Below are 25,629 nucleotides of genomic sequence, written 5' to 3'. Positions count from 1 at the left end.
TCGCTATATGGGGGATGCCAGTGATTGGATGCTAGACAGGACAATATTCTGGAGGTTGTCAAAGGTCTGGGAACCCCTGGACATCGATCTGTTTGCCTCTAGGTTGAATGCACAAACTCCAAGGTTTCCAGTTGGAGGTTGGACCAGGATGCTCTGGGTTCAGATGCCTTCCTGCACAGCTGGGAGAGGGGAGTGCACTATGCCTTCCCACCCTTCATCATGCTTTCCAGAGTTCTCACAAAGATTCACAGGGAGAAAGCAAAAGTAGTGATCATTGCTCCCGCACTAAAATTGCAAGTTTGAGTTCCAGTTTTGATGGAACTTCCATCAGTGTTCTCCCTCAGGATCCAAGTCCTCTGACACATCCAGCAGGGGATTTCCACCCCTCATGAGTGTCAGGTTTGCTGTTGCTTCTAGCCTGTAGGGTTTTGGGGGCAAATGGTCCATGCCAGGAATGTCGGTACAGTCTGGCTAGCTCATTAAGGAATCCTGGGCCCCTTCTACCTTCAAAAGCTATAATGCAGCATGGACTAGTTGTAAAAGGGGGTGCCGGAGACAAGGTCATCTTCTCTTTTCTGCCCATGTAGTATATGTGCTCAATTTCCTGGAATCCTTATCAGAAGACGGCGGGGCATTTTGCACGCTGGGTCTTTACAGATCGATGATCTCAGCTGTCCACGATCTAGTGGATGGAAAGCCAGTCAGGGAACATCCGTCGGTAGATCATATGTTGAAGGTAGTGAGGTTTAGAGCTACTCCAGTACCCAGGTATGCATACCTATGGGACATTAACATGGTGCTAGCATTATTCAGAGATTGGCTGCGGATAAGGGACGTCGCGACACAGCATTTGTCGGGGAAGCTAACAATGTGCTTTGCTTGGTTTCTTGTAGACAAGTGTCAGATGTGAAGGCATTGGAGCTGGACAGGAAGATCTTTTACCCTGGGGGATGGGGGAGGTGTTTAATATTGCCAAGCAGCCTAAGACCAACTTGTCAGTGATTTCATACCCGTATTTGCCCAGTCAGCGTAAGTTATGCATCACCTCGTGTAACAAAGAATATGAAGAGAGAACAGCAGAAGTGAGTCCGCAGGAGTGTCACAGCTGCTCATAGTGGATAGGAAGTCCTATTAAGCAGTGGGCGGAGCAACCATAGCTAGGTGGGTGTGAGAGATATTGGCCTACCGGGTATCAATATGAGTATGTTTGGGGCACATTCTTTGAGGGATGCAATGGCTTCTAAAGCCTTCTTTACGGGGGATGGGGTAGCCTACAGGACATTTTGAAAGTGGCAGATTGGTCTAGCGATTCTTCTTTCTAGACATTTTACTTTAAGCCAGGCACGTCTGTGGCTGCATCAATGTACGCTAGTCTGTGGCTGCATCAATGTACGCTAGTCTGTGGCTGCATCAATGTAAGCCAGTCTGTGGCTGCATCAGTAGTACATAGCTTTGAATAAGCATCATTCTAGCCTCCGGTCTTGACATAGAATGAAGATTACCCAGGCTTACAGTTCAGGGAGTCTTGGTTCTATTAAAGACACAGAGGCCAGCATTATCCCGACCTCGATATGGTTAGAAAGTAGAGTGAAAAGATGCAAGTCTCAGAGTGGGGCAAGGATGACAGTTTCTTCATCGGATCACAGCAATTTGTGGGAGTTCTCAAGCTCAGAAGTTGTTGTTGGCAAGGTTTGCAGTTGTCTATGTAAGACTTTGGAGTGGAGTTAACACGGTGCAGAGCATCTAAAGAATAGAAAGAGACCCGCCCAGGAAGTGACATATAGGAAAGCAGCGGAAGAATGTCGGGATATGGAACTATAGGATTAAATGGACACATAGGGACTTATAGATCTTTAAAAAAAAAATGAAGGTTTGTGTTGAAAGGTGAAATTTTAAAACTGCTGAAGAGCAAGATTAAAGAAAGTAAAGCATACTGCTTGCCCATGTGTCTTTAATAGAATGGAGGCTCCCTGAGCTGTAAGCCTGAGTAATCTTCATTGCATGCTACACAGAGCAATACATAATGCTCATGGATAGAGTATAATTTGTGGTTTGCCTTGATTTAACCATGTGTGATTCCTTATTTGACACTAGTGAATCACACACTTGGTAAAGGATGACCATGCAATCATCTTGTGTAGGTTACACCATCAGTCGTAAATCGTTTTGAATTACTAAAGTGTTTCACCTTTGCTTAATGAAGTACCTATTAGTACATGGTTGTTACACTTTTATTGTATACTTGATTAGTGCATTGCTAGTGGACCATGTTACAAAGTGAAAGTGTTTCTTTCTCACATCTCTCATAAATCTCACAATATTCATATAATGTTCTTTAATGTTCATAGCTTTGTGTGGTGTCTGCTCACAAAATGTTATTTAGAACATCACTAGCCCCACAGGTTGCCATGGAGGAAACGAGATAGCATTCAAGCATAATATATTGTGATAGATAGAATGTAACAGAGAGGGACGTAGGTTTCCACCACCTGATGCATCTCTTATGATCCACCAAAAAGTGTGATAGCTATGGGGATGGTGTGCTAGAAGAAGCGGGAGGCAGAAAGGAGCAGGACTGGCTAACCCTGGAGCAAGTCTAAAAGGGAGAACTATTGATATCTGCACTGAGGAATGGTGACTTACTCTATCTCTCGCTCATGGCTTCTTGCTCTTCCTCTATCGTTTTGTTTCACTTCCTCCCTTTTTTCATTCAGCTTCCACTCTTTCCTTGGCATCTTTAGCTCACCCTATCCTGGGTGTCGTTCTCTCTCCTTCCCCTTGTCTCTATCGTTCTCTTCTAGATTGCGTCCTCTTTGCTAGGGCCTTCTCGTTATCCTCCCTCTCTCCTCACAATCACCCTTTCACACAATATTCATTTCCCTTTCACTCTCTATCATCTGTTTTCTATCCCTTCTAGCTCGCATAATATCTATTCTCTACCTTTGTCTATGCTTTCCATTCAATTACAAATGTGCTGTTGGATTTATTCATTGAGTATTGATGAACGGATAGATGTATCTATAAATTTGAAAGGATCTGCAAGGATTATAGAATCCTAAAACGCACTGTTTCAGACATTAGTTTTTGAATCTCTTCCAATGTTTTACATGGACAGGCATTCTGCTGTTTAATTTGTTTAGCTTCATTTTATTTTCTACACGCATACATTGGATGTTTTTGTTCATCTTTCAACTCTTTTAAAGCAGAAACCCACACAATATATTTCCAGTGTGTAGAGCTCCCTATAACTTCAATGTAGGGACTGATGATAAGTACTTGGACCCCCTCTATTGTTTGCCAGGTATGTTACTGCATGCATGCTTTCATTTCTTATATGTCCTATATTCTCGCTATTGCTTCTCTCCCAGAATCTATCTCTGTCCTCTTTTTTTTATTCTTCATGCCCGATATATGTCTCTTCTTCTGTTTTCCTCTCTCTCTCCAAATCACAAATGCCTTCTCTTTTTTTTTCTCCCAGTCTTGTTCTTCTTGTATGTATAGTGCATTTGTTATTTTAATCTCTTTCTTTATTAAATGATGAATTAGCATTGCACAGAGCATAGCATCAAGCTTAATGGTATGCCCAGGTTCGCTTCATCAATTAGACTTGGTGTGACAATACTGCATGCTTATAACAATTATTTGAACCCCTTATACATATATAGTAGAGTATTGGATGTGCATAGTGAGTAAAATTGTGATAGTATTTGCATAACTAATATTAAGGCATCATGGGGAAATACTGGCTGGGGAATGGGTTCAATTGAAGTTGATAGATTAGCCTAGACTTTGGTAGCACACGGTTGCATTGCCTCCAGCGTTTCCAAGCTATTTATAATCATGATATTTAGAGCAACCTTTTGTATGAGCTGTTGGATATGACAGAGAGAGGGATGCCTAATAACAGCAACTCATCTCAATGGATTGTAGAAGGGAGTTCTTTCAATCACAATGGCATCCGCCCATATCCCACATCATGATGGCTTTGATTGACTGTTCGTAAGAAAGTATGACTTCAAAGGTATTGCAACATGATGGTACTCTCTTTGCTTCCTCAAAATGTTAGCATACATTAAGGCATACTTCTATATTAGAACACACTTAAGCCATTGACCAGTCCGAAGGCTTTCACACAGACTCTCATTCGCTCACTGGTGTTGCCTGTCAGCATACTTCAAATTGCTTATTATGAGGTCACATGTCACACCACCTGTAACCTAATAGTGTCTAGCTAGTGCAACAGACACAATACACTTTTTATGTTAGCCTAATGTAAACTGAAGGCAAGGAGTTTCTTCTGCAACCAACCTTATTCTAATGGCAGTACTGAACATTCCACAGGGCACAACACTGGCATAACTAAGCTCTTTCTTTGTCAGAGGCCCTCACCTTCGACTCAGGAGCTCACTCTTAAGTATCAGTCAATTATCGTATTCGTGTAACATGTCGAATGTGTATTAACAGCCTGGATGGAACGTTGGGATACTGAGAACCAATCCGGATGCAAGGCTCCTGGGCCATAAGTGCATCTGTAGCCAAAGATGCTGATAACTCGCAGGAATCCATGCAGCACCACGATGCTGCATTTGTCCTCACTGCCAAACACTGCGTTCTTAATCCTTATGTTGTGCCCCTTAGCAGAACACATGCCCTTGCCTCCTGTATATTTCTCCTGGCCTCTGGCCCTCTCTGTAGCCACCTCTGATGTCTCCTGACCAGTGGCATAGTCATGAAAAAGGACGCATGCAGGGAGACAGCTGAGAGTGCGTTGATGGGCAGTGGCAGCCTACTCTAATTGCCATCCCCGTGTTTTGTCCAAGCCCATTAGTCGGTCGTCTGGTATCTTACAAGAAGAAATGCCTGGAGGTTCAGGCAGAAATGCTAAACTAATGCTACGTTACAATGGTTTTATATTAGGAGCTTCATTGAACCAAATGACTTCTGTCATTCAATCAAATAGTTTATTTCGGATCACTCTTGCATAAAAACGCATTTAATTACTTTTTTTTTTTTTAACACGGGAACACATGGCTGATTCATGGAAATTGTGTGCCGAAAAACGGTGATTTGTGTGCCATTCTGCCCGCAAATCCCCATTTGTTAAACAGGGATTTTCGGGCAGAATGGCGCACACATCCCCGTTTTTTCGGCACAAAATTTCCATGACTCATGTCTGTAGTGTATACATCCATATAAATGCACCACTCACAATTAAAAAAAGTTCACATTTTGTGGGAACTACCTGCAGTTAAATAAATAAAGTGTAACTTGACATGATAGCTTATATAAACAACTGCATGCAATGTTGCATGGGCAGGTGAAGAATTGTACATTGTTTCCCTTTGCACAACATTCCTTCATGTGGGTAGTAATACCAGTAAATGTGTTCCCTTTGCCCATGCTTTCCCCAAGTAATTAGCAAAGGCAAAAGATACGTTCCTCTTCAAACATGCCAATATAACATTGAAAGGTGCGTTAAAATGGCCACTTTATCTCAAGAGCCCCAGTAACAACACCTTCCTGATGTCTGCAAAGAGAGGGAAAAAGGGAATTTAGTGTACCAATGTTTCTCTTTCCCCAGAAAGGTGTCTCCGGTGGTTAGGTCATGTCTCCATCTGGACGTCACCACCTTCAGAGGTAACTTGCCTTAAAGAGGAACATCTTCTGCTGTAAGCCCCTAAATATTGACGTGTACCCAGCAGCACCCTCCATAGGAGAGTGAGGCAAGTATAATCTGAGTTGAGTTCTTTGAGCCATCTCGCCCTCCGTAGAAAGGCATAATCTTAGATTTTAACTTATGTTTAGACAGTTTGACCAGCCTTCCAGGATTAATACCCAGAGGTTTCTACGCACAGACCCGGGGATCGAATCTGTGTTGCTCTGTGCCGTCTTGCTTACAAGGCGAGCGTGTTGCCCCTGAGCTATCCTCCCGCAATTGTGTGCCTTCCATTTACCCATCATCTAAGTATGCTTTGAACATCAATAGGTACATTTTTTAAACTAGCAGCTATTAATAATTGAGAAAATAGAAACTCAAAGCAAAAGGCAACGAGTTCTAAAGTGGTGTGGCTACTTAGAGGCAAACCGAGGCATCCACACTGCAGTCTTCATCGATCTTAATAAAGTTAAACAAACGAGAAAATGAATTGAACGTTCTAGATCAATGTTCTGTAATCAGGAATCTGCAGTGCAGTCAGTGGTACCTAATTAAAATCAAAATTCTAAATAGACATAATACCAGTTTCTGGAAATAAATGTTTTTTGAGAACGATTGGCTAATAGTGTTGATGCAAATATAAATTTAGAGCAAAGTGCAGCATGGACTGAAGTGCTTTGGCTGCTTAAAGAAACCCCAGGGAGTCCGCAGCATGGTATTTAGCAAACTTAGTAATAGAAGAGAAAATGAATTAAATGACGTCTGCATGATCCTGTTTATATCCAATGAGCGCTTGGGGCAGGGACAGACTGTATCTGCCAGTCTCAGCCCATAGATGCATCAAGAAGTAGACATACGCCTCTCACTCCACTCAAATATCTCCCACTCCCATTAAAAAGCAAAGGTAAAACATGCACTCAACTTTTTTTTGTGTCTTCCTTTGTCATCCCTGCATCTACATCTACAGGGGTCTTTCTTTTGAGCTTTCCAGTTCTCTTGATGCTTTTTATGAATTGGGCTTGTCTTCATGTATGAAAACACATTTTTAATCTAGCGAGTTTTAATACATGAAGAAGAAACTGAAAACCATTGGCCCGCGCCTGACAGCAATACATTCTCAACTGCAGGCTTCAGCGGATGGCAATATTGTTGCAGCCTACATTAATTATTAACTTGTTCTCTGCGCCGCTACCATCTGGGACAGCCTGAAGCCTCTGGGATTATTGCATGAATAAGAACATTCTGTCCTCAGTGGGTGCATTACAGCCTTTCCACTGAGGGCTACAATTGTTGATGTATGCCCTCCACCCTATAGGCTCAAGCTTCAGTGGGTATACAATGACCTAAGTAGCTATTGGATGTGGACTGTGATACTGTGTAATAAACTAGGAAGATTAAGATTGCCCAATGCACAGATCCTAAACATCGCCACACTCATTTAAAATGGCAGTCCACACAAGGAGGCAGTCAGAAAGCACTTTATTGTTCACTTCCTATCCAGTTCCTATTTTATTATTATTTGTTCTGATAATAATGATAACAATTATAATATTGTAGTGCTGTGTCTGTTATTTTATATTATGTTACCTTGATATATGGGAAGAGCAAATGCTCAACTGTCAGATACTGGTAGCCCACTATGCCACTGGTTAGCATTTCTGGACACGCTTTGCAGGCTGTTGCCTCATGTGTTATTTTGTGAAGCAAGGGTGTACTGTTCAGCAGTAGGGACTACAGGCAAACATAATATGGTTACAGAAGGAAACAGTCCTCACAGCAGATCAGTAATTACTGGAATACCTTGTATGGTAGCAGGGAAGAGTTAACATTTACAGGTAATTTAACAATAAATTGCTGATTTAAGAAATCACTCTGTTCATTATGATAAGTGATATCCTACATTGCCGTTCATTACAGGTTACTCCGGCATCTGAGTGCTGATATGATATGATATGATATGGCATTTATAACGCACCTATGCACAAGTGGTGCTGTTCATATTAGGGGAAGGGATGAGAGAAATGTCCACACAAATTAGTGCTAAAGTGTGCCAATCATGATTCGAATGTTCTCTATCGGGGTGGTCACCTGCCCCTTGAATAGAGACCAGTGGCCACCAAATCCTTGCTTGTTCTAACACGTATAGCAGGTCCACAACTTTGCACATTCATGTCCGAAGGAAGAAGAAAAATACACCAGAGATCCCACGTTCATAAATGCAATAGTTCTGCTTGCAGAACCTGCACATTTCTAGTTTGGGCTACTAGGGGTTGCTTGCAACACCAATAAAGCCCACACTATTGCATGTGAATACTGATTTGTGTATGATGTTAGTGAGCATGTTCTGTATCAGACTGAAGCTAACATGTTCTATTGCGTTTCTACTATTTTCGAAAATGTTCCTTTTGGTCGTGCACTTTAGGTCGACCAGAATTGAACCAATTGAACCGAACCCCACTCCCGCCCCTACATCCCTACCCCCACGTACACATATTTCGATGCATGTATACGTAAATGAAAATGGTCGATTTGATCAAAAGTACACAACCAGAATGAAGACTTTCAAAAGAATGTATTTTAAATAACGGGCTACTCTTTTTTACAACAATAACATAGACAGCCCCACTCGGAATCTCTTGATTCTGGGGGATGAAGACCATTACACAGGTGTTATGTTGACAGCAAGCATGAGCGGAAATTGCCAGCAATGGACCTGAACAGAGAGCGAGTCCACAGGTGTTTTTATCTATTCAGGATGTTACAACATGGGTAAGGATAGAGGTTGTGCGGAAGTCACATGGGCTGTGGGTCAAGGATTTGTGAGTTCCACTTCAGGAATAGCAGTATACTTGTGTTAAAATTGAAAGGAAGCCGTTATGTCCAGAGCTGCCGATAAATTATTTCATTGCCACTCCTCTTTCCCTTCCCCCTCTTAAAACCTCTGCTTCAAATGTGTCACAGTTCAACGTCCATCGCATGTGCTGTCAGTACAATGGTGATTCATCGTAATTTCAGACTTATGTGCCTTCATTTCAGTGGTGATTGACACTTCACCCATAACTTACAGAATGCCACACTGATCAGCCTAAAGGCTGGCCACTCCTTCAAACCCACCTGAATCCTATATAAGCCTATGATAAAAGTCCATCCTCCATCTATGGGGGCTATCAGAGCACCAGAAGAAATAGCATCACCAGACTGCAGTATTTCGAATGGCCGATGAGTCATGGCTCACCATGAGATCTAACTTTCTAACATGGCCGCCTTTAGGCATATTCCTTTCTCAGGCTGCTGCAGCACCTTTTGACTGCGATGCCCCGCCCCACGGTATCCAGCTTTTTGCTATCCCACTTGAATTCTGGAATACCCATAGGGCCTATCTTATTTGTTTCTATTATTTTTGAATGCATTACATTTAACAGTATTTAATCTTTTGTTTTCACATATCCATGTTTATGTTTTAAATTGTTGTTGTTACTGTTAATATTCATTTATGTTTATTGTACAGTGCCTAACTAGTGTTGACAGGGTTGCAGCTCATAAGAATTTAAAATTAAGAAATATAAGTAAACCTTTAAAAAAGGTCTTCACTTGCTGCGAGATCGGACTCTGGAATAACATACCATAACACATTACACTGAGTGCATGTTTCCTGGAAGGAAATGACACTACTTCTCTTCGAGGAGCACCCACTCACTGATCACTCTTCTCCTACCTCTACTCCTCCCATCCCACTTTCTCTCTGTCCTTCTCGCTCTTGTTATTTCCACCCTAATCTGTAAAGCACTCTATTACTTTCTAGTAAGGGTCATGCTTCAGAAATCCAGTACACACATGTATGCATGCATGCATGCATGCATGCATGCATCCGTGTCAGTTTAATAGAAATTGCGTGTATTCCCATCTGATAGGTGGTCAATGTCATAGATAGGCTTGTATGCAAGTGGAGACTCGATGTAGTAGGTAGGTTCCATATTGCTCGTGTCATTGTCAGGATTTCAATGCATTCATATGGACATTATGATACATTAGCAGAATGTGGTATGTCATGCACAGATGTAGCCTTGTCTTCTTCTCTTTCTATCTATCTCATTGTGATCTCGTTCGCTTTCTGTGCTTTCTTTCTCTTTCCATCTTATTTTGTCTCGTTTATATGTATTTAAATATTTATTTTGAATATGTGTAAGTCACTAACCCACAGTAGACACCCCGTTTGAACCGTTGTGTCTCCCTTTCTCTATGGGCAAGAGTCGCACTATCAGGTTCAAAATTGTTAGACAAACCCCAGCCACAGTGTGCCCAGAGAACCACATGTCTTCAAGGGGAGAATGGTGGTTAGAATTAAAATGAGAGGGACAGAGACAACTCCATCCTACCAGGAGTGGAATGGTATTACATTGAACGTGCATTGTCTGTGTACAGAAGGGGTCTCCAATTGCTGTCTCTCCAGATGATTTGGACTACAACTCCCATCAGACCTAACCAGCATAATCAATGGTGGGGAATCATGGGAGACTAAGTAGAACACACCCCTAGAGCCACACCTTGCAGATCCTTGGTTTAGAGGGGCATCACGTTGCAGACAGGCTCTGCAGAGGTTGCAGGGTTTCTGGCAGAGTTTGCTAGTGACAAGAGGACCAGTGTGTGAGGTCTAGAATTGTGTTTATGTTCTGTTTTTGTAAATTATTAGTTATTGCTTGTGAAAACTGAAACACACGAGCAGGTTTACTGTTCTATCAACCAATCAGTGGCCAGCACCAGAAACATTGCTGTGATGCTCACAGACGAAATTGATTATTGGTTTTAATATGCAAGTGACTCTTTCTATGAAGGACGAACATTGTGTAAGACCAAAGCGTGTGAATAATCAGCAAATTTTGCTATCATAATTAAAAGGAAATTCCTCGATTGCATGCATGTTGTAAACCAATTCATTTTTAATTATAACTTGCAGTAAATAGTGTAGTCACAATAAGCATGCTACATGTGTCTTACCTAGTAAAGAACATTATCCAAACGTAGAATAGTCATATATAATAACTTCTAGAAGATGGAAATCTTTCCAAAGTGGAGAGCTTGGAACATTCCTTATTTACTTTTGCGAAACACCCCTATAATTCAATTACATACAAAGCATCAATTAGCATTCGTCGTTGCTCTGCACACACTTGAAGAGCATTTTGGGGACCAGGAGAAGGACCACAGAGCTTCATTTTTGACAAATCTCTTTGATTTAAGGTTGTGGTTTTTATGCTTGAATCACTGAGCAGAGAATGCATTCTGGGTTTGGCGCTCATTTAATTTTGTACTCACCCTAAATGCAAATATTTGTAACCAATATGTTATATAATTTTCAGGCAGCCTCTGGATTTAGATGTGAGGATAAAATGGCTGCAGCATCTTTCACTCCAGGGCTATGTCAGAGATAATATGTCCTCTCCAGGGCATTGCACATATTTATTTTGTTGGGGCTCTGTGCATGCCCAGTCCTATATGCACCGATATACTGAAACTATTATACATGTGGTATTGAAGTTCTAATGGAAGCAAAAGAACTGTCAACATCTTCTAAGGAACACATTAACCTCTGCTGGCCAAGATGGCCAAAGATGGGCAACCATTGAATGGTCCGATCTGCCAACGTTTTACTCTTACGCTCTATACAACACGGCTCATCATTGGTAACATGAGTCACTAGTGAAATGGTTCCTTTTTATTGTGACCTTTCTGTCAGCATTTATGTGTTGCAGAATGAATTGCTAATATGACATTTCATTATTAATGTAATTAAAGTTCTGCAGACCAAACAGATTTGCTCAGAGATCGGAAAAGGACACGCAGAGGAGTGAAGACTGCCACGCAACTTGAATACATTGCACAAAAAAGAAGAAAAGGGTCCAGAAGATCTGATGTATAAGTTATGAAAAAATGACTCAGTAATTTGGTGCACATTACTAGAATGTGTAGCCCCATAGTGCATATTCGACAGTGGATGTCTGCACTCTTCTTGTTTGCACATTATCTATAGTGATTTAGGTAAGTATTACTATAGAGCAGCGGTATGTAAGCAGAGACTGATAAAGAAGCAGACTTAACACGTGGGCCATTATTTGTATGTACAATACAGTGTCAATAGAAGTGAATATGCACTCTTGAGTATCTGCTCCAACATTGACACTCTTTTTGAAACACTCCTTCCCTCCACAGCTACCGTATTCTCGCTCTCTTGCTCTCCTCTTGCCATTATATTATCTGCCTATCTATCTATCTATCTATCTATCTATCTATCTATCTATCTATCTATCTATCTATCTATCTATCTATCTGTCTGTCTGTCTGTCTGTCTGTCTGTCTGTCTGTCTGTCTGTCTATCTATCTATCTATCTATCTATCTATCTATCTATCTATCTATCCTATCAATCTATCTATCTCACACTCTCTTTCCTATGCAGCTGATCTGGGTATGAACGCCAAAGACACATCTGGCAAATGCATCAACTTCCATTGCACAGCTCTATCCACTAACACTCTAATCCTCTAACACGTGTGTATGGGCGTGCTATACATAAAATATCATATCATATCATATCCCCAACAGCATACCAGTCTTAAAGAAATCACACACATCTTTTGCAAGGTTCTGACTCAATGCAGCTGTTTTGTATAAACGTAATGCCAAGACACTCAGAGTGAGAGGAATGATTAATACATTATCACTCACTGCATGCTATCACCTGTAATGGCGCATGATAAATTGTGGTGTCAGACATGGGCACTTTGTCAGAGCCAAATCTATGCTTTCTCAAAATCGGTCTGTAAAGGAATCGCAACATAGATATTCCTCAGGTTTGCGTGGGAGTTTGAAACCAGTAATTGGACAAGATATTGTTCCCGTTTCACAGAATGACATCTATAATAAAATATTAATGTCCAATGGCAATTGTGAAATCAGTACTTCTTGTTCCAGTATATCATTATGTGTGGTATGAAAGGATATCCTGCATGTCTGCTGTGGAAGCAATCTGTCACTGTGCATGCTGCTGTTGGCTTAGGAAGACTCATGAAGACAATTTCTGCAACGACTCATGAACACAATATCTGCAAAAGCTCATGAACACGATACCTGCAACCCCCCTGACGTTGGCAACACCAGACCACAGCCTCTAATTTGAAACACTGATCTCCCTAATTGGACTTCTTACAAGACATTGAGCCGAACATCACAAAAATAAGATTAGTAATGCAAAACCTGGGGTGATTTTAAGCACAGACTGATTCCCAAATCCTTTGCAAAACAATCAAAGAATTGTTAGGAGGATGCACACACATTTCTGATGGGTCTATTGTTCAGTCTGTCCAGGTGGTTTAAATGAAAGATCACAACCCGGAACTGTAGAACTATGGAACCGTATAACAGTAGAAACATACTGCTGTTTTGATACAAATCAAACCCGTTGAATCTTCAGCCCTGAAGAGGGTCATGTAAAGGACAACGTGTTGATAAATTGAAACGTGTACTTAGTGATTTAGTAATAGTTTAAGATTTATTTTAAACAACGTGTTCACAAGAGAACAGCTAAAACGAAAGTGAAGTACAACACCTAAAACACAGAATCAGCCACATAAAAAGCACAGTATACCTTTAAAAAAATGTGTCCAAATAACATGTACTATTTAAATAGTTAAATATTTGAACTACTACAATACATCAATAAAAATGTCCATACATATTACTTGCAATCAGTTTACTAGATTTCGGATTGTAATTTATGAAGTGTAAACAGATCAGGTTGACAGAGTGCCGGGATTATGAGTTTATGAATACCACGCATCTGAGACGAATTCGGCAATGCCGTAAGCAGCGTATTCTGTCTCTGAACATCGACATACAGAGTCAGAATGCCAGATGACAGAACGAGAGTTGTACGCCAGATCTCTCTAATGGGACTGACTCTAAATCGACAGATGAGTAGAAAGTAATTATTCTCCTCGATTAAAAAGCCAACAGTTACTCAACGTTGACCCATTTCCCGGCCAATGGGCTCCATGATGTCTACGTACAGTCCAGGGCCCATATGTGACTTTAAAATGAAGTACTTGTTCAATAGATGGGCCTTTCATATAAGTAGGTCATTCAAACTAAGTGACCATTCAAAGAATGCTGCTTTTACGGCGGCCTTTGCATTGCTGTCAATAGGCCTGGGATAGCACATTTGAGCCTGTTTTACGATCATACATGTAGTCTTAACTTAAACCAAGGAGTGGCTCAAAACGTCGGAACACTTCACGCACCGAGCCAAAGCGGATCTACATTAAATAAAATCAGGGGAGTGCCATAAGTGAACCCAGAAAAGCATTGGGATTTAAAGATCAGTACTGAACTGTGATCCACGTGTGACTTCTTACAAATTACTGAGGCTAATTAAATATCTGGATCACAAAAGCTGACACTAAGCGAAAATAGTGATGACATCATGGGACAAGAGTGTGCAGGAAGGTGATTGCATGCATGTGTATGAACGATAGGATCAGGATACTATGAACTGCCATGGAAAGAGGCCAACGGGTCATAGCATATGCCTGGGTTGTACACATCTAATCAGATGCTTTGTTGTCCGATGTCTACCATTATCTATTTGTGACTAAAACGTTTTCTATGCACAATTTTTAAAATTCCAATGTAAAAACCATCATTGTGTAATAATCAGAAATGTCTGAATGATTTACTTACTTCAGAACTCATTTTCTGGGGGCGTGTTTCTACGGAGACTGCTCTGTTATGGACATATGAGATTGTTTATGTAGATAACTCTAGTTAATGAATGTGCAAAGTTAATATTGTTCATAGATTTCACAGAATATTAACAAATAATTGTGTGCACTGAAAATCACCGTTTCACTAGGCACCACTCTCTGTGTCTCCTCTTAGATGTCTGCAATACAACTAAATAAAAGTTGACACACAGATCTGTTGTAATCACTATAAGAGGCAGGTGAAGTAGAGGAGGATTCTGGTCCTGAATGAATAGGGAATGTAAGATTGCACCTTATTGTCAGCAACAGAAATAACCTTCTCCTAGATCATGCCCATCCTGGAACATTTCAGCATGCAAGCTGGGATTTGTGCTGTTGTGTGCACATACTTAACACGTTGCCAAACTATTGTTGCTTCCAGTTACTAACAACATTTTGAAGCAGGACCTAAATTACAATTGTAAGAAAGTTACACTGCAAACTATTATGAAAATTCACAACTATATATATATATTCTGTTGTAAAGAATGACTTCCTTTTGTAATTTTGGAATGCCGGCTGATGTTCGGTGCATACTTTTTAAAAGTGAATGTAGCCACTTAATGATAGCTGGATCCATGCATCCACCATCATTTAACAACACAAATGCTTCAGGATTTGCAAATGTACTATTTCTAGGCGTTCACTTGATTATAACCAATGCATGTTTCCTCTTGCGCTCCGCGCTTTGGAATTTGCCAAATACATGGCCACACCCCGGCATGCATCTGCTTTCAAATGCAACGCAAATGACACTTTGCACAACACTTATTCCATAAAAATGTAATTACCTTTCATGACAAAACTGTAGCTAACTACTGACTCCCCTCTTACATACACCCCTCCAGCTTATTTCTCTAGTGTATCCCTCTCCACCCTTACACATGCCAACTAGACATGAGAGTCTAGCAGGGACTCGGCCAAACCCTCGTAACCTTTAATGGCCATTATGCACACATGCATACTACCACCTCTTAATTTTCCCATACTTGGGACTTCGGTCCCTCTGAGGGCGTTCAACCTACAGCGCATTGTGACCATACACATGGTGAACGGCACTGTATAAGTGACGATACTACATTAAATTAAATGTGTTTAACCACAGAATCCCTGTCTCAAATACTAAACTCCATCTGGACTAAGTGGATTTAAAAAATAAATAAAAAACTAAATAAAATAACAATGTTCGGTTCTGCCTAATACACACACGCATATGTGCCAAAAGCAACAAGGCTGCAGCAATAATAGAAGGTATTGGAAAGCCGGCCCATGATACAGATGTTTTGTGTACTGTTGTTGTATTCAACAGAGAGTTTATTATTATTATATTTTTTTTGCATAACTCACTGGGATTATTGAGGAAAGTGCCCCACATGCTTACGCGTCATTTCCACCACCTTGCCCCAACGATACATTTGCATTCACAAACCTCAGCTCTAAAAACGCCACCATCAATAGGAGTTAACACGGTGGTGCAAACGTGATAGTGCCAATGAGCCATCAAGACTGCAGCACGATGCTTGTGAATGTGAGATGGGGAGGGTGCCATGTTACAGAAGTGCCTCCAGGAGAAGTAACTGTAAAGCAATTCACCTCAGATCAGAGGTGCGGCCAGGATTGTCTAACTAGTAGGGCCTGAAGCTAATGTAGTCCGGCCCACCGCAGTGACATTAACATCTATAAATGCCTCACAGTGCTGCTGAGCGGGCATTTACAGGTTTAGGGTGGGCCTTGCCTGCGCAGGCCCTACCCTGTCCACGCCTCTGCCTCAGATACTAATCTTTTAACTATGATTAGGACCCTGTTCTGCAATTCAATTCCAAACTGCAATTCAAGGCTTCGTCTTACTGGGAAGGTTGTCTCCTCCCTATCAGCATTCCAAATGTACTTCCGATCTTACACTCCCTCCACCCACTTCTGCTTGGCAACCTAAAGCAACACCGACTGCATGCAACAGGTTACAAACCACCAGTAAGCAAAAGAAGGATTATTGGCTAGTACGTCCTCTCCGAGCCCAACAAATTAGTGGAATAGGGCACTGATCCATGTAAACATTCTTTCAGCAGAAAAAGATGAAATACAATTCACTGGGAATCTCTATTCAAATTATTGAGAGCTTGCAGAAACTTCCACAATCTTCAGCTTAGTATTTGCTGAAACAGAGTGGCACTTCGTAGCCTCACCTCTTTTCCCATAGGAGTTGGAGCGGGACATATACGTTATTCAGTGTGTTGTTTGTTCCCTGAGTAACGAACATAGTTTTACGATTAATAAACAAGATCTACAAGTTTCTTTATTCATTCGAGGTTTACCCAGCTGCATAATGGAGAGGACACTCCTCTTCCTTTTCCTGCTGTGCTACAATGGACTTCTTCCAAAAAGGTATCTCATAGTGTGGGGCCATGTGATTACAACCACACATGTTATAATTAACGTTCATTTTGTAAGAAAGAGGCAGAACCACTATCAGTCTTCATTGATCAACTTGGTGTGCAATTCAGAAAATAGGGCTCGGGCCACCCTTTGGGGCATACATAGTCTTTGCTTGCTCTTAAAGTTGGACGCGGTAGCGACACAATGCATAGACTATCGTGGAAACACGGATAAAGAAAACATCAGGAGTCTTGTATGCGTTGGCAGCTTCCACCATTCCGATGCATTTGACAAGCCAACATAGAGATCAGAATGACCTCGAGCATCTACTACTATTTACCTTGAAGTAAACCATGGAACTCCATAGTTCATTGCATGAAGGAAACTAGACAATTCAGATGACAATAGAAAGTTCTAGTTAAGTTATAAGCAAGTCAGAGTGGAGATACATTCTCAACATGGCAGCACTTCCAGTATATTGCTATGTACCTAATCCAAAATCCTATATAAGAAAATGTCAGATGCATTTACTAAATGTGAGAATAAATTACAGAAGTCCTGGTCCTGTACTTAAAACATCCACACATGGACGGTACATGACTGAAAAACTACCTTCTGAAGTGACAACTTAGTAGACAGCTGAGAAGGCATTCAAGCAAGAAGGCAAACTATTCTACTGAATGTGGAACATTTCGGTGTGACCAATCCTTTTCATCACTCTGATTGCACCCAGAGGACAGTCCATCACAGATTCTGGAGATCAACCAGTTGGCCCCGAGATTTATTGAGAAAAGTCTAGTTTCACCTTTGAGCCACTGAATTATTCAACAAGCCTTAGGAATGATGCAGCAGAGGGAGTAGCGATTGTTTTCTTTTCTTGTGTTGAATATATGTATTTCTCAAATAATGTTACATACCGTTTAACTTAGCTGCTAAAACATGTAAAATATGCAGCAATAATTGTGTGTTTTGTTTAAACTAGAACAATGTGTTGCCTGCAAATCTTTGACAGTAGAAAGGAGACAATGATAACAAAAAATTGAAATTGTTTTTCAAACACCGGCACAAGTAAAAAGAAATACAGAAAGCCTAAATATGCAATTTCCAGGGTCATAACCACACTGATAGCTTCATGTTCTTCCTTCCAGACATTGTCACGTCTAAGGAGAATTTTGGTTGGTTCATAGACCTTCCTCTACTGAATGCATTGCTTTTGCTTCCTGCTATTTTCTTGGTCACCCTGCAGAATGATGCATTCACTAACCCGCTGACAAGCTTTGCCTATTCACGCAGAACCTCTCAATGCAGATTCCTGCCACATGCTGCATTGTGTCACTGCATGCATTAGCAATGTGTGTCACCTTGGTCCATGTCATTCTAACTCACAGCAGAGTTCCTGGCCACCTTCAGTTACCCTTCCTGATTCAGTTTCCTCTTCCTGAGGCCCTGGTTGCCTACTATAGAGCCAGCTGCTCCTTGGCAACATCCTTCATAGTAATCAGATGCACTGTTCAAAGCCTTGGCTGCTCCTTGAACCCCTCACATATTCCATACGACATTGTATAGCTCGGAATCGGAATGATTAGTTTACTTGAATACTTGAATACATAACCTTTACCCCACACCCCACCAAACTCAAACCACCCCACTTGTTCATAACCCAAGAAAAACAACTACTTGGTCACTCAAGGTGACTGACAATTCAGTGTGTTGTTACATGCGATTTCCAAGGTCTTATTCTACACTTTCCCTCCATCAACAAAGGATTGGTTCCTCTCTGCTTTATTCGGACGCTCTGAGATAAGGTGCTTTTTCCTAGTTCTCTCCCGTCATGACCTGTAGTACTTCTCTGAGAAAGGGGATCACTCCCATTTTATATTTAGTGGGACCTCTTGCAATAGTGCTGTGAAGTTTTCCATCTCATGAACGTCTCTTGCGTTTCTTACCCATTCCCGTTTGAGGGTAGTTGGGGCTGTTCCAGTTTACATGGCTGCTAGGAGCAGGTTATAGGGCCATGTGTGGAAGAGGTATTAAGTCATCGCCTTCATCTCCTAGGCTGAATGGTAAGTGGATTGGGTTCCCACTCCTCTCCACCCCCTGTAGTTCCTTTATCCAGTCCAGCACCCCTTTCCAATAGGTTTGAACCAGCAGAGAATCTCACCATACATGCCAGTATTCCTATTGAACCCAACTGCTCCAACACTGGTGGTTAACACCCTTGTACATTTTGGAAAGCCTGAGAGGGGCTTATTAAACATTGTGCATTTTATATTGCATGGATATCAATGCTTTCCATGGTCCCCGGGAGATATGAGCCCACTGCTCATCCATCCATTCCCTGCTTATGTAGCTCTCCCATTGTTGCTTGATTTTAGGGAGGCCAGTGTTTTGAGAATGTTGTAATACTGCATACAGCCTTGAGATTAGCCCTTTAGAGTGCCTGCCCAGTTTTTCCTTCCACGTGGAGTCTGCAATGACTCCTTTCAATTGCCTGTACATAAAGGGGACAGTGATGTCAGTCCTAGTGATTCTTGCAGCTTGTTCAGGAATATATCCATCACTCTACTTGCCCTGTCCGCACCAACCCAGCCCCGAAGTCTCAGGTGTTAATGGAACAGGTTTGTGATTAAGGGGGCCAGATGAAACAAAGGGGCGAGGGCCAGAATGTCACCCCCACCACCATGTCATGCCTATTTTTCCACAGATCCATAGAACATTCAGCACAGGTTGCTTAAGAATTATTTTTGACTTCCTGCTGACCCGACCCCACAGCCACTCCCCCACTGTAACGGGAGCCATTACCTCATTGTTCCGTGACACACACTGCTTGTCACTGTTAGTTCTCAAAACTAGAACCCTCAGCTGAGCTGCTCTGTAGATATTTTCTATGTCGGGAAGACCAGCCCATCCCACTTATTTCAGGGGAATTATATAAGAGTCAGTTATTTTCTCTTGCCACTGGAAGGCCATCAGCATCCCCCTTAACTCACTGAAGAAAGACGGTGCAATATGGATGGGTAGCATTTGAAAGAGGAAGAGTACCCTCTGCAGGAGATTGATCTTTATAGTAGCCAGTCTGCCCATTACGACTGCAATTTTGACCAACAGGCTATATCCCCTTTCGTCTTTCTCCAAAATTGAGAGCAGTTTGTATTGCACAGCAATCCACTTCTTTGGTTAATTGAACCCCCAGGTAGTGGATGTTTGTGTGGCAGATTTGAATCATCACCATTGGACCAAGCAGTTCCCTCCACTCCCGTATACACACTGCAAGGGGGATGGCCACAATTTTAGTTAAATTCATTTTGAACCCTCCGGTCATGCCATATTGCTGCAGAAATCACACCAGGTTGGGGATGGACTTTTGTGGGTCTACTATATAAACAAGGATATTGTCAGCAATCAAGGCTATTTTGTAGGTGTGTCTTCCTGTCTGGAAACTCTTATGGTTTTGTCTTTGATAATTGCTATGGTAAAGGGTTTCATTGCTAGGGCGATCAGCAACAGGGAGAGAGGACAAACATATCTTCTTCTTCGAGTGGATGAGCTCTGACTTAATCCCATTGACTGTGACTACAGCGATTGCACATTGATAAAGTGCTTTAATTCACAACATTCATCTCTCTTCAAATTCCAATTCTTTGCAGCACCACGGACAGATATTGCCACTCCACCCTGTCAAATGCTTTTTCAGCACTCAATGACAGTAGTAGGGGATGAACTGTATCGTCACTGATGGTTGACATCAAGTCAAGCTATTTTAGGATATTGTCCAGTCCCTGGCGTTCCTGTACAGAATAGGCCTGGTCATAGTGGAAAAGGTCTGGGAGAAATGTGGAGAGTCGCAACTATTTTCACATTGCAGCTCAGTAAAGAGATGGGTGAACAGAAAGTACTATCTTCCTTCCCATTTCCATTTTTGGGAATTACCATTATCCTTGCATCTAGGAAAGAATCAGGGGCTACACCTCCCTCTAGAATGGAGTTAAACAGATTTTGCAGGAATGGCTCCAGGATGTCTGCATGCTTTTTGTAGCAGGCTGGTGTAAACCCATCCATACCTGGGACTGCACCGGCTCGGAGAGTGGAAATTGCATTCTGCACTTCCTACTCAGAAATCTGAGCTTCTATGGCGTTCTGCCCTTGTCTGTTAAGCTCTGGAAGGGAGTAACATTCAAACAAGTAGGTTATGTCATCTCTGGATTTCCTGACATCGGCTGTATACAGCTTCTTGCCCTCCCCTGCACTTGTGTGATCTCAATGTCAACTGGCCTTGTAAGATCGCTGTTTTTGTCTTCCCTCTGTTCACCCTCCCTTGCCTCGTCGCGCCTTGAAACACTTGTGTATAGGCGCGTTATAAATGCCATATCATATCATATCATATCATATCATATCATATTGCCCACAAATCTGTGCTAGACTGGATGTAACTTTCCCCCATTCATCTTTTGTTTAGACACCATCCTCCCAGCTCTTTCGGCTCTTCGCCTAGATGCAAGGAGGGTTTGGGAGTTACCACCCATCACAAAGTATGTTTGCTTGACACATCTGATTTGCGGGACATAGACTCAAGCTTTGCAGAGGTCCCTCAGCTCTTGTTTGTGTCCAACTTCATTTGTAATCTGTTGCTTTTCCCTTATGTGTTGTCCATGATTTGTGATTCTAGGATACTGATGTCTTTTTTTTTAGCTTTACCTGTAGGGGCACTCCTTAGTGCTCCTCGGTCAGTCCTCCCACAATCAATAGCCCTCTGAAGGTAGCCTACACAGCCTCCTATATTGCGAGGGCCAGACTTTTCCATTATTGTTTGTTTAAAAAAAAGAACTTGATGTTTTCTGTTATCCTGACATGAAATGCTGCATCTCTGAACAGCATGTCATTACAGATGCATCTATGCTCTCTTTGTACCTCCATTACCTCAGCGAGTCTGACCTTTACTAAACTATGGTCAGACCACGGTTCTGTGTGTATTGAGGCCTCAACGACCTTGCGTTCTTGTCCTGTTTCCAAGAGGATGTGATCGAGCTGAGTATATGTTTTGTGGAGCACCAAATAAAAAGTATAATCCCTTTTCGTGGGGTTAGGTTCCCTCAATGTGTCAAGCAGGAAAGACTTTTTCAGATGAAGTTTCAATGTCTAACCTCGACTTTCCTGGCCTTGCAGTGCTCCCTCACGCACACTGAGCAGCAGCTTAGGCTCGGGTCAGCCACCATGTTGAAGTCTCCCCAACATATAAAAATAAGCTCTTTCCAGGCTAATATTAGCTCAAAGGCCTATTCCCCAAAAAATGCTTGGGATTGGTTGGGGCAACAGACCGTGCACAGAGCCAACATCTACCCTTCTAAATTGCATGTTTTGGCCACCAACTTCCCCTACAAGGCTTTCTAAGTTTGCATCACGTCAGGCCCTACGGATTTTGTGTACAAGATGCCCACTCCCTTACCCCGCTCTAGTCCTGAGGCCCATATTGCCTCACCTAGCTGACCCCGTCTGATTCCCAATTCCTCCCCCACTCTGAAACTTGTTTCCTGGATGAAAAGCAGGTCTAGAGTCTCTGGGTTAAAAAACCTGTCCAACATTGCGCTCTTCACCTGTGAATGTAGCCCTTTCACACTTAGTGCACCAAAGCCAATGCATCACCGCTGCATCTGAGCCCCTCATGTGTCTATCACTCTGTGGAGAAAACAGTTTGTCCATTGCGCTACAAGCTCTCAGCTTCTTATCCTCTGTATAATGCATCTTCAAACGTTTACCCAGATATGATATGTTATTTGTATCATATTCATACACAAGTGTTTAGATATACTGTCGGTTGTCTACAACATGATTCTCCTCTCATCTCACGGTTCCTGTTTCCCTTTAGTGTCGAACATCTCTCATGTGCCTCATGATGCCCCAATAAACCATCAAGGCCTCTCAGGTACTATCTTTCTTCTGGAGGCTGAACCTTACGATTCTCCTACTATTTGCTTGGCCAAACATTTGAACAACAGAATCCGTGTGTCTGGTGGCAAAGTAGGGCTCTCTATTTTCTGTGCATAGACGCAGTGTTAGGTCTCCATTGCAAGTTACTTAGGCATCCAGTTCTTGGTCTCCAATGATGGACCATTTCCACTGTACGTGAGTGTTCAATGTTCAGAATTTTCTGGCACTGTCCACTCAGCCTGTCCGGCTTGCCCCCCTTTGTTATTTGACATTGCTTGAACTTGTGTTTTGGATGGGGCCATGGTATGCTCATGCTGCATTTCTTTTAGGTGGGAGATGACTCGTTGTGCTTCCTTCTGGGTGGTTATCCGGAAGTCATTTTCATACTCAAACACGAACATAAAGGGGAAACCCCATCTATACTTCACTTTGCTTCATCATAGCCATGATATTAACGGGGTACATTCTTTGCACTTTGCCAGAATTAATGAGGACAGGTCTTGATAAATTTGGGCATCGGCTCTTTTGAACTTGATGTAATTTGCCACCCTAACTTTGTCCCTGTAGTAGTGACATTTAGCTATGATTGAGCGAGGGTCCCCCTGGCTCTTCCTGACTGAGTGAATCCTGTCAAACCTAACCTCCTTCTTGCCTTCCTGCATGAATAAAGCTTTTATCAGGGAGTTCACTAAGCTTTCAGGCTACTGGTTATTTTTCTCTCACTTTTCCGGACTCCCAGATTTCAGATATTCGGTATCCTTACTTGATTTTCGAGATTGTCAACTTTTAGTACTAAGTTGTGTTCTTTGTATTTAATGTCTTTTAGTCTAGACTCAAAATTAATTTCCATTGAGTCTCTCTATGGATGTTTGTTCTCCAGTGATTTGCCCTTGTCTTCCACTTATTCTATTCTGGCTTTCATTTCCAACATTGAGGTGTGGAGGTCACTTTGGAGAGAGTTACTCTCTTCAGGGAGAGCCATGATGTCTGCTCCTGTGGCAGTTTCCTGCCACGCAGAACCTTGAGAAGTTGACACTTCCCCTGGCATGTGGCCTTCCGCTGGTAAGTCTGGTCTAAGGTACTGGTGGAGGGCGGTGATATAGCATTGGTCCCTGATAAGGACTGGCTTGCGCTTCTTCTCGATGCTAACTAACAATCTGAGCAGGCTGGGAAGAGGACAGACCTGGCTGGATTCATAGATTTCCTCCACAGAGCAAGCCCAGCCCACACCGTTTCTTCTGGTATTGGTGTGGGACCACTGAAATTCTATCTACGGAAGATGTTGGCACTGGTCGAGGGTTGACCCCACGCAACCGCCTGATTTGGATTTGTCATGGCTTGAGTAATGTGTCTTCTCTTCCAAGGTCCACCAATCTATAATTTCATCCTCCTTCATTTTTCCTTTTCGCCATGCCCCCTCGTGAGCCCTGCCTAGGTTTTAACAAAGCATTGTGGTTTCTTAGTTTTTAAATGCCTGTATTGGCAGTGAAACTTTAATATGGCACTGCTGCCGTACATTGGAAGCAATCCATAAACCTGTGTTTGGAACCACCATTATTCCCATCTTTAAGGCTTGTACCGATGCTCAAAATGTAGGCAGGGTTTCAAGTTTCCAGTAAAAGCTGAAATTTGCCAGAAAAAGACCCCAGAGATTGTTTTCTTCTTCTTTTGGGGCATCAGATGAAAATCAGTATTTCATATAATTAATTAATAGACACCCAGTGTCTAAGCGCAGGAGTTGGATTTGAAACGATGTTGATTTGCGTTGTCTTGCTTCCAAGACAGAGGCATTACCAATGAGCTATCCTCATTTCACAGCAAAGGCTGCATCTTGTAAATATACTAAATAATAACATTTAAGTTCTCACAGTGTGGTCTTTCAAAATAAAGTTATTTGGCTATTTAATGGTGGCGGGAGGAAATACTTAGGTCTTCATCTCATTTAACTTTGAATAATTTTTTTACCTTCAAAGTGGTTTTAGGTGAATCTGTTGTATTATTGTACTGACAGTTAATGCATTTGAGTAACTTTCTATGGTCACAAAATGCACTGGGACTTCCTTACTGTGTTCACCACGAGTTGGGGTGGATAGGCAACTGATTCTGAGTTCAGGTTGTGAAGCATAGTTTGACATGCACTACACCATTTCATGGTCGTTGGTCGGCGTAAATGCAGAGAATGTGCAAGCAGGCTCTCTAACAGTGTGTCAGCGAAAAGCCCATCTATAGCAGTCCGCACCCGGCTATACCTGTCACTAGCTATCTGTGAGAGCTACTTCTCTCCTTTCAGCCACAATGCTGGTGCCCACACTGATTAACCAGCCAGTTTTGGCGGGTTCTGACAGCATGCATGGAACCACCCACCTTCTTGGTGTTGTTCGCCATAGGGACAGGCTAATAAAGCAGGGTGTTAAAATAAAAATGGGGGGGCTTCGGGGAGGTCCTATGGGCAGGAGAATGGCTGGGTATGGCACGCATGTGAACACTGGTGGGTTTGTATGGGAAGGATTGTGGTTCCTGCAGGCCTCTACTAATTTGAAAGTGTCACAAACTGAGCTCGTTTAGGCATGCTTCCTGATTTAGAGATTGTGTGCCGTGTTATTTCTTTCACTTTCTGCGATGTATCACAGCAGTCATCAAGAGACCAGCCATAGAACAAGGGGCTTTTAGAAACGCTAAAATTAACCAGTTTGTGTGATCCTTGGCAAATAATTTCATCTCACTGTGCATTGCGTAAAAGAATTGCAAGTTCACCAAGCCTACCATCTTTTATTACATAACAAAACAAAATGAGGGTAGATTTAAGATGCCATTATACACCATGGAAGTAAATGGGTGCAAGCTGAAAAGGGCGACCTCCGGGACAGAGGTAATAAGTCATT

General features: G+C 42.1%; 1 protein-coding gene across 6 annotated transcripts in view; it reads right to left on the bottom strand.

Moving 5' to 3' along the window:
- LRFN2 (leucine rich repeat and fibronectin type III domain containing 2) overlaps positions 1-25,629 on the bottom strand; it is a 2,062,896-nt gene that overhangs the window by 1,535,433 nt on the left and 501,834 nt on the right. The window lies entirely within an intron of this gene.

The sequence above is a fragment of the Ambystoma mexicanum genome, chromosome 4q (assembly GCF_040938575.1).
Source record: "Ambystoma mexicanum isolate Mex_15411 chromosome 4q, UKY_AmexF1_1, whole genome shotgun sequence".
Lineage (NCBI taxonomy): Eukaryota > Metazoa > Chordata > Amphibia > Caudata > Ambystomatidae > Ambystoma > Ambystoma mexicanum.
This window is presented reverse-complemented; position numbering and strand designations above follow the sequence as displayed.